Source organism: Mytilus edulis, chromosome 7 (genome assembly GCF_963676685.1).
Source record: "Mytilus edulis chromosome 7, xbMytEdul2.2, whole genome shotgun sequence".
Classification (NCBI taxonomy): domain Eukaryota; kingdom Metazoa; phylum Mollusca; class Bivalvia; order Mytilida; family Mytilidae; genus Mytilus; species Mytilus edulis.
This window is the reverse complement of record NC_092350.1, coordinates 55,176,206-55,184,562: the sequence shown is the minus strand read 5'-3', so window position 1 is coordinate 55,184,562 and position 8,357 is coordinate 55,176,206. Positions and strand designations below refer to the sequence as shown.

Sequence of the window (8,357 nt, the reverse complement as noted above, 5' to 3'; positions counted from 1 at the left end):
GGTTAGTTAGACTAAGTGTTGTATCGTCTTACACGGCAAAAATGACCATATGAACACGGAATCGTTGCTTTATTATGTAATAATACCTAACATTAAATTTAATAAAGTCAGGTTTTATTTAATTTCGATTCAAATGATAAATCAAGATAAGTAATTATTTAGTAATATGCAGAATTGATTTGTTTTTGTCTTACTTATGCATCAAGAAATAGTAAAATGAAACATAGACCGAATACCGGACGTAACGTCATACCATCATGACCTTCGTTTGACCATGACCTGAAGATACAAATTTTTAGGGGTATTTTCGCGAAGTCTCTAAGAAACTGGATTGCAATCAGGTGCTCCCGATTAGTGGGTTCATCTAGCTCCCGTTAGTTCTGATCCACGTTAAACATTTACCAAATTTCAGGAGTTTTAATTTTTAATTTGAAATGTTAGAAATGTCAAATAATTTGACATTTTAATTTACATAAAGGTGTATTATTCTCAATGTATTTACCATAGAATGATACAGTACTGTTAGGAAACGGTACAGTACACATTTTCATAAACGGATAAATATTAGAGGAAAATGAATCATCATATTACAATAGACTAGATATGAGAGATCATATATTCAGAAGGAAGATACGCTAACTATCTGCCCATATATCGGTTGTTATTTAAAGTTATTTTATTTTTATGCATTTTTCAAGGCGTTTTTGTGACCTTGCTTTGTAAACATACGTGCGTTTTTCAAACAGTTAATACAGCTCGAGTTAAGATTGAATTTTTTTAATTTATTGATATGACATGGATTGCAAAAAACATGTACATGCATTTTTATATACAAATTGTGTATATAATTCGGCATATTTTTAATATCAGATATCAGCTTCTCTCAGCTTGATGTTGCTTGTCGCTTCAGAACATACAATATCCAGAATCTAATCAAGTGTACGGCAGTTATGCCCCGTGTATATTCAAGTAAGCAAGTACGATAATTTTGGATTTTAAATTGTAAATATCATCAATATGGAAGTCATGAAATGAATATTGCCAGTTGTTGCATGTCCAATTATTATATAAAACAACAATGAAAATTCATCACACCTCCACAAATCCCACATCAGAAATAATCGCACTTGCAGTGATTAAATTAATCGATATCAGGCGCGGATGCATGTAGCCATTTCAAAAAGTAGGGTTCCAACACATTCAAGTCATATAAAAGGGGGTCCAACCTTAGGTCACCATACAAAAGAATTTATTTGTTTAGTTGTAAAACAAAATTTGATGGTCTACATTCAGTTGCTTTGATAACACATTTTGGGACTTTAATTCTGTTAGTGAACAATATAAAGTCATATTCTAATGATATTGTGTTAAAACATAAATTCAAATCAATTATTTTGGGTTTTATTTTTCAAAATGTAAACAAACACAGTTTTTCCCATCATGATCATCGTCCTTCATTCTGCAATAGTTATACTGTCGTATGAAAGTGAAAAAACTATCTGGATCGGATTCCGCTCTTTGTATATATATACCGGTACTTTACAGTACATAATAAACCTACACAATGCACATGACTCTCCTATGGCTAGTATTGCATTATAATGATTCCTATTGTACATAATTGTCAAGATCGTGGTCCGAAAATAATTATCCATCAAATGTAAACAACGAGGGTATCTAATCTTGTGTATTATTTATTTAGATTTCATCCAACTAATTTTAAAGAATATTTCAAAAGAAATTTCGACGATTGACGCAAAAGATTGACCTGGATCAATCTGAAACAATGACACTATTAATCGGTGAAGATGTCAAAATCATGGATGACGCAGCTCTTGACTGCTTAACCGCGATTATACAAACGTTTTACAAAATATATACTCAGATACTAGAAAAAAGCATCAAGCAGACTGTACGTAATAGAAAAGTTAAAACGACACGTCGTAAAGCAATAGTAATTGCAGAATTCATAGGGTCAAAGTAATTATACTTCTTTCTTGTCTCTTGGCAAAAAATAAAAGGTAGGAAGGGAAATGAAATTTCATTTTTCAAAATAATTTACACAAACTGTATATTATATGGAAATATTCTGGACCTAAGATGTTTTAAAACATGTCTGCCTTTAACAGCGCATAACTGGAAATGTCCATATTATATGTATGTGAGGTTTGGCATAACAATATAGAGTAGGTTCAAATGTAGGGAGGTAGGAACCAGATCCATGATTTGTTGGACTAACTTAACTGATATGGTATGATGGCATGTCCTTATATAGTTATAAAAAAAAATCCCTCCATCATCAAATAACGTATTTTTTTCTTTTTTACTTTAATCGAATATGTTCCGCGCTATGTTCATAATACGCGACAGTAGTCTATTGAACCCCCCCCCCCCCCCCACACACACACACACACCTGTTAAATTAGTGTTGTAGTAGATAATTGGAATTGATAACAATTTACTGATCATTAATGTATAGAGAGAGTTGACACGAATAGATGTAACTCCGCCACATTTTGCATATGCCTGTCCAAAGTCAGAGCGTTTGTATTCAGTGGTTTTCTATTGTTGCTGTCTAACATATTTGTTTTTCGTTTACTGTTGTAGCATAAATCCGTCTTGGTTTTCTAGTTTGACTTGTTTCAAGTCTCGCTCCTTATGAAGTTCCTACGATTCCCACTATTTTTTGGTTATATTAACCTTGATTTGTCTCTTCCTAATCGGCAATCCTCGGGTGACTCCGCTTCTCTCCTTCTCCGTTATATGAGGTACGGAATCGGCCGAGTTGTGACGATTTGTCTCTTCCTAATCGATTTACAAGATCGGTAAACTACTGTTGCCTAAATTCATAAATGTGAAAATTTTTGGAAAATCATATTGTAATGTGCTGTATGTGAATGTCATGCTGCTCATCAATGGCCCTGAATCGGAACAATACAAATATTTGTAGTAGTCATGACGAGGCCTTTGATTGCTTACTATACGTAAGGGTTTTGCTCATTTATGAAGGCCGTGACTTTTAGTTACTAATACCAACGTCCTTTGGTCTCTTGTGGATATATTTCCATTGGCAATAATACCATATCTCCCAATTTTTCATAATATCAAATTAGTATTTATAAGGGACGGATCTAAGCTGTTCTGAGACTTGGACTCGTATCCCATTTAGTTCTAAATTCCCGTAACAATCGACATAACTAATACTTGAACCTCAAGACTTGTTCATCAAACCTTTTTACAGAAAGTAAAGACTGAATATCACAACCGAAAACCGGGGTCGATCTCAATATCTTCGGAAGCAGATATTGATCCACATGTGCACCTATTATATTGATCATGGTAGTTAACTACATTAACAAGCGTCAGAAACATGCACAGAATAATTCAACTTCAATCAAATGTTATAATTAAAGCCTTCTAAATTGGAAACTTAATTCCAGCAAATTAATGTTGTTTACAAAAGAACTGTCATATATACATGCAGAAACAAGTGTTTCCCAAACGGTTAGTTTCCCAAACTGTCTCGTTTATCGTTATATATATATAAATCACGAAAATACAAACAAGTGCACAGAACACTAAATAGAAAATTAAAGACTGAGCAACACGATCCCAAACAAAAACAAGGAGTGATCTCAGGTTCTCTACATAGTAAGTAGAACCTGCCAGCAGAACCTGCCCCACATGTGGCACCTGTCATGTTAATCATGGATACAGTAATGAACTACATTAACAAGCATCAGAAATTTCAGACTAACTCAGTCGCCATCAAATAAAATTAAAAGCTTCCTTAACTTGAAACAAAAAGCAATGCCTTTTAAATTTATTTTTTTTCGGGAACCACTTCACAGCTTCAAGCATATTCAAATATATATATATATTTTATTGTGAAACTACCCCTTTACAACTGGGACAAGCGCCAGCGGGGTACTGACACCTGCGTCATCAAACATGCATATCATAGTATTTACAAACAACATTATATGATTGTAGTAAAAATAATATAAGATACTTGCAAAAGACTTTATAAGTATAAGTCTTATAAATACATTAACGCTAAAATATCATAATAAATTGGTTATTTCGTAAAAGTACATTACAGTGACAATTTCATATGCATAAATACTTTAAAATCTTTCATCCATAAAAGATTAAAAAAAAAAAAATCAAACTTAAAACTAAAAACGTTCACACACAGTTCAAGATATTATACATTGGAAATCTTATCAATTTGAAAAGAACGTTCATTCATTACGTCTACAAGGTATTTTTTAACGATCTTATCTAAACTATTACCTAAGTCTGGAGAATACAAAAATTGCCGACTGCTTCGTTTATTTTTTATTTTTTTATTGACAATGAATACCCCTATTAAAATACAATTGGTGCGGTTTTTACAACATACATATTGAGTATAAGTATTACGCCTTAATATTCCAATCTTCATCTGAGTATTTATCTAGTCACTTGAGATTACCGGCTAATAAAGTAACTATATAAACTGGTCACTGTCCAGATAAAAGTCAAAACTGGACAAAGCTATCATTTTTATTATACACAAAAAGCAGACGAAATTGTAAGTACACTTCATTTCTAACTTATATATTCTTTCATGAATGTCTCTGTATTTTTTTTTTTTTTTTTTTTTTAAATAATTTAGTGTTTCTTTTCTGACATTTTTTTTCTTTCGGAAATACAAAAAAGGGAGATGATTGCCAATGAGACAACTTTCAACCAGATACCAAATGACATAGAAGTCAAAATTACGGGTCAAAGTACGGCCTTTACAATGAGCAAAACCCATACCGCATAGCAAGCAATATATGGTCACACAATAACAAATGTAAAACATTTACAATGTTTTTATCTTGGACGTTACATTAATGAAATTGAATTTGACTTTTAATTGTTAAAAGACTTATTTTCAGAAGAAACGCATCAATATTTTTTCATTTGTATCCATTTCTTTGAGGTTTCTGGCGCTTGTAAATGAACTTTTCCCAAATAACAGATCGTCGTACACACTCCTTAACATATGTAGCGTATAAATGTGCAAATTGAAGGTTTTAATATCGAAATATTCTGTAACAGAAGATAATCTGTGACTTTGAATGAATTATAGTCATTTCGTACCCTGACCTTTTCGTACCTTGGCCATTTCGTATCTCATGGAATATTTACATGTATACCTTTTCGTACCTCATTGAAAATTTATATGACTTTTTTGTATACCATTTTGTAAGATGTTTTTGATTTTCTGGTTAAGTTGTCTCATTGATGTATTTTTTGGAGTTCGAAATGGCAGAGGTACGAAATGGTCAAGGTACGAAATGACTTTATACCCTATAATAATATCTAAGATATATATCATGCTACATACATGTAACCGGTCCGAAATCACAATATAATATGTCGGCTTCTAGTTCTGTGCCTATGTCAAATATACACATTTTGCTGTGTTATGAGTTAAGCACACAATATAAGGACGAATCATTTTGCTTTACATTCACATATTCTGTTATTTCATTAAACATTTAACATTCACATGTTCTGTTATGTTATTTCATTTAACATTCACATGTTCTCTTATGTTATTTCATTTAACATTCACATGTTCTGTTATGTTATTTCATTTATTATTTAACATTCACATGTTCTGTTCTGTTATTTCATTTAACATTCACGAGTTCTGTTCTCTTTTTTTTTCATTTTAGAGTCATATGCTCTGGTATTTCATTTAGCATTCACATGTTCTATTGTATCATTTAACAATCACATGTTAGATGTTATCTAATTTTTCGCTACTCTTTTGTAGAAAATGGAAAGGAAAGTACTAATTCTGATTGTCGTACTTTTTCTAGTCGGTACAGCATTTGCAACATGTCGGACAAACTGTGCACACAAATATCAGGGTGATGTAAACAGCTGTAAAATCCACGGAGGTTCAAATGACGTATGCGTAGACCATGCAACTACACAAATGCTCAGCTGCATGAAACCATGTTCAACCAGAAAAAGAAGCGTGAACTGGAAGCTATTCCATGTGTAAATATTTACTTTTAATTTGACGAGGACTGTTTTGGAGAAAATAGGTCCGATAAGCGAATTTATGTAACTTGATAGTTATGATGACGTGTTGAATTAAACTACATAAAGTTTGTTGCATTGAATTGTACTGAAACGTTCAAACTAATTTCACTGTATATATGGGTTATAATTGTTATATGAAGACTGGTGTTGTGTTCTTCGTGCAATATTGACGAGGACTGTTTCGGAGTAAATAGGTCCGATGTATGTAACTTGACTTTCTGTGTTGTATTACAATACTCCAATTTTGTTGTTTGCATTTAATTGTACAGAAACAATAAGACTTAATTTAGTGTACGTATTGTATTTTTTTATTTAATGGTTCAACATGAAATGTTGTGTTCTCTGTGCAATGTCTTATCTAATATATGTATGTAATAAAATATAAATTATTTTCATACTAGAAATGCATCTTGTTTATTTTATTCAATTTAATCCTAACGATTTCGTTGTTAACTGACTACATTAATCAGGTCTTTGTTTTGTTTATTTGGAATGTCGCAAATAAGCTGTAATCGTCCCCATGTTTTTCCAACACACTGAATTTTTACATAAATAAGGCCGTTAGTTTTCTCGTTTGAATTGTTTTACATTGTCTTATCGGGGCCTTTTATAGCTAACTATGCGGTATGGGTTTTACTCATTGTTGAAGGCCGTATGGTGACCTATAGTTGTTAATGTCTGTGTCATTTTGGTCTTTTGTGGATAGTTGTCTCATTGGCAATCATACCACATCTTCTTTTTTGAATTTTATGGCAAGTGTGATATCAGAATATTGAGCAAAGGAAGAAGTTAAACAATCATGGTTGTTTTTAACTGTTGAATACTATTTAAAAATCCAACAACACATCAGCAACTTACAGAAAAGTCGCGATCAAAATGCGATCTTCAATAATGAGAAAGAATCATGAGAATCACCGGAATCTCTTGATATCATCAAACGTTAATGTAATTAATTAAAATGTAAATAAAATCTGATTGCAAAAATAAGAAAAAAGGACGCAAGAAAAATGTGTAATTCAATTAAACACACGTATTGCAGGCATCACAAAGTCAAAAAATATTTATCAATGGGAAAAATTCTTGCCCCCTCCTCCCTTTTTGTATAACTCCAGGGTCTTCTTGGACTTTGTTATTATGGTGATGCTTTATCCTAACAAAATACTTCGAACGAAGCAACATTTACATTTATTTACTACATTGGGTTGTTTTCAAGGCCTTTTCACTTTAGTACCCGACATATTTATTGACTCTTTAGTCAGTGTTTGGAAACCAGGCGGTCATGATTTATGCCAATTATATGAAAACTTAGGGATTAGAGGTATTCGTAATCAGACAGCAATCTAGCAATAAGAACAACATAAAAAACACTTGGATGTCAAATAAAAAAATGTCTTTAACAATACATAAGTTGTTCAGAGTAAAAAAAAACGTTATAGACAGTATCTGACATCAACACAAACTCTAAATTCAGATTCCTCAGTCGTTTTCTGGTATTTTTCTTTTCTTTGATAGCAAGAGCAATTAAGATGGAGTTTTAAATTGGTTGATTGTTGTTTGCTAAACGTACCGTGGGACATATTTAACCTATGTGCAGGACGAGAACAAACTAACAATAAATAGAATAGGCATCGTCCTGGGTGAATGTCGGGAAATGTGGACTTCCACTGGAAAATAATGATTAATTTGATAGGGACGGAAATATTATCTTGCACCCGGCTGGCTACGGTACCCTCATTAGAGTTGTTGATTCCTCGTGCAGATCTAGAGAGCGTGGCACTCTCGATCTCTCCCTACACGAGTCATCGGGTTTAAGGTTTCAATTCTTACCAGACTTGGCTGAGTATTTATACATGTACATCCCACCCAGCAAAACCGACGCCCCTCTTTGGAAAAGGTTTTACTGCCTGTTGAAAGAAGACCAAAAGTGACCATATTACTATTCCCTAGTCCCCTTGGTCGGGAAGGTGGACTTTATAAATTACAATACAAAGTCCAAAAGAAATTATATTAAACTTGTGCCTAAAATTATTAAAATAGACTATTGTTATGACCTGATGTCCACCATTCGGAATAATTATTGTTTTTATATTTGTATTTGTATTTTTATCCCCCCTCAAATCATGAAGTAAACCTTATAAGTTTACTATTTAAGTCTTTAGTAATTGGCTAGCATTATATTGTAATACAGGTCAATGGCTAGGGTTGAAACAAATAATGAAGTCAGAAGTGTCATCGTTATAAAAATAAGGATATGTTGTTACCGTATC

General features: G+C 32.6%; 1 long non-coding RNA gene across 1 annotated transcript; it reads left to right on the top strand.

Moving 5' to 3' along the window:
- The first annotated feature begins 4,467 nt into the window (after nt 1–4,467).
- Nucleotides 4,468–6,494, top strand: LOC139483518 (uncharacterized). The gene is made up of 2 exons (XR_011655016.1): nt 4,468–4,576; nt 5,816–6,494. It is a non-coding gene; the product is annotated as an uncharacterized lncRNA (long non-coding RNA).
- Nucleotides 6,495–8,357: the final 1,863 nt, after the last annotated feature.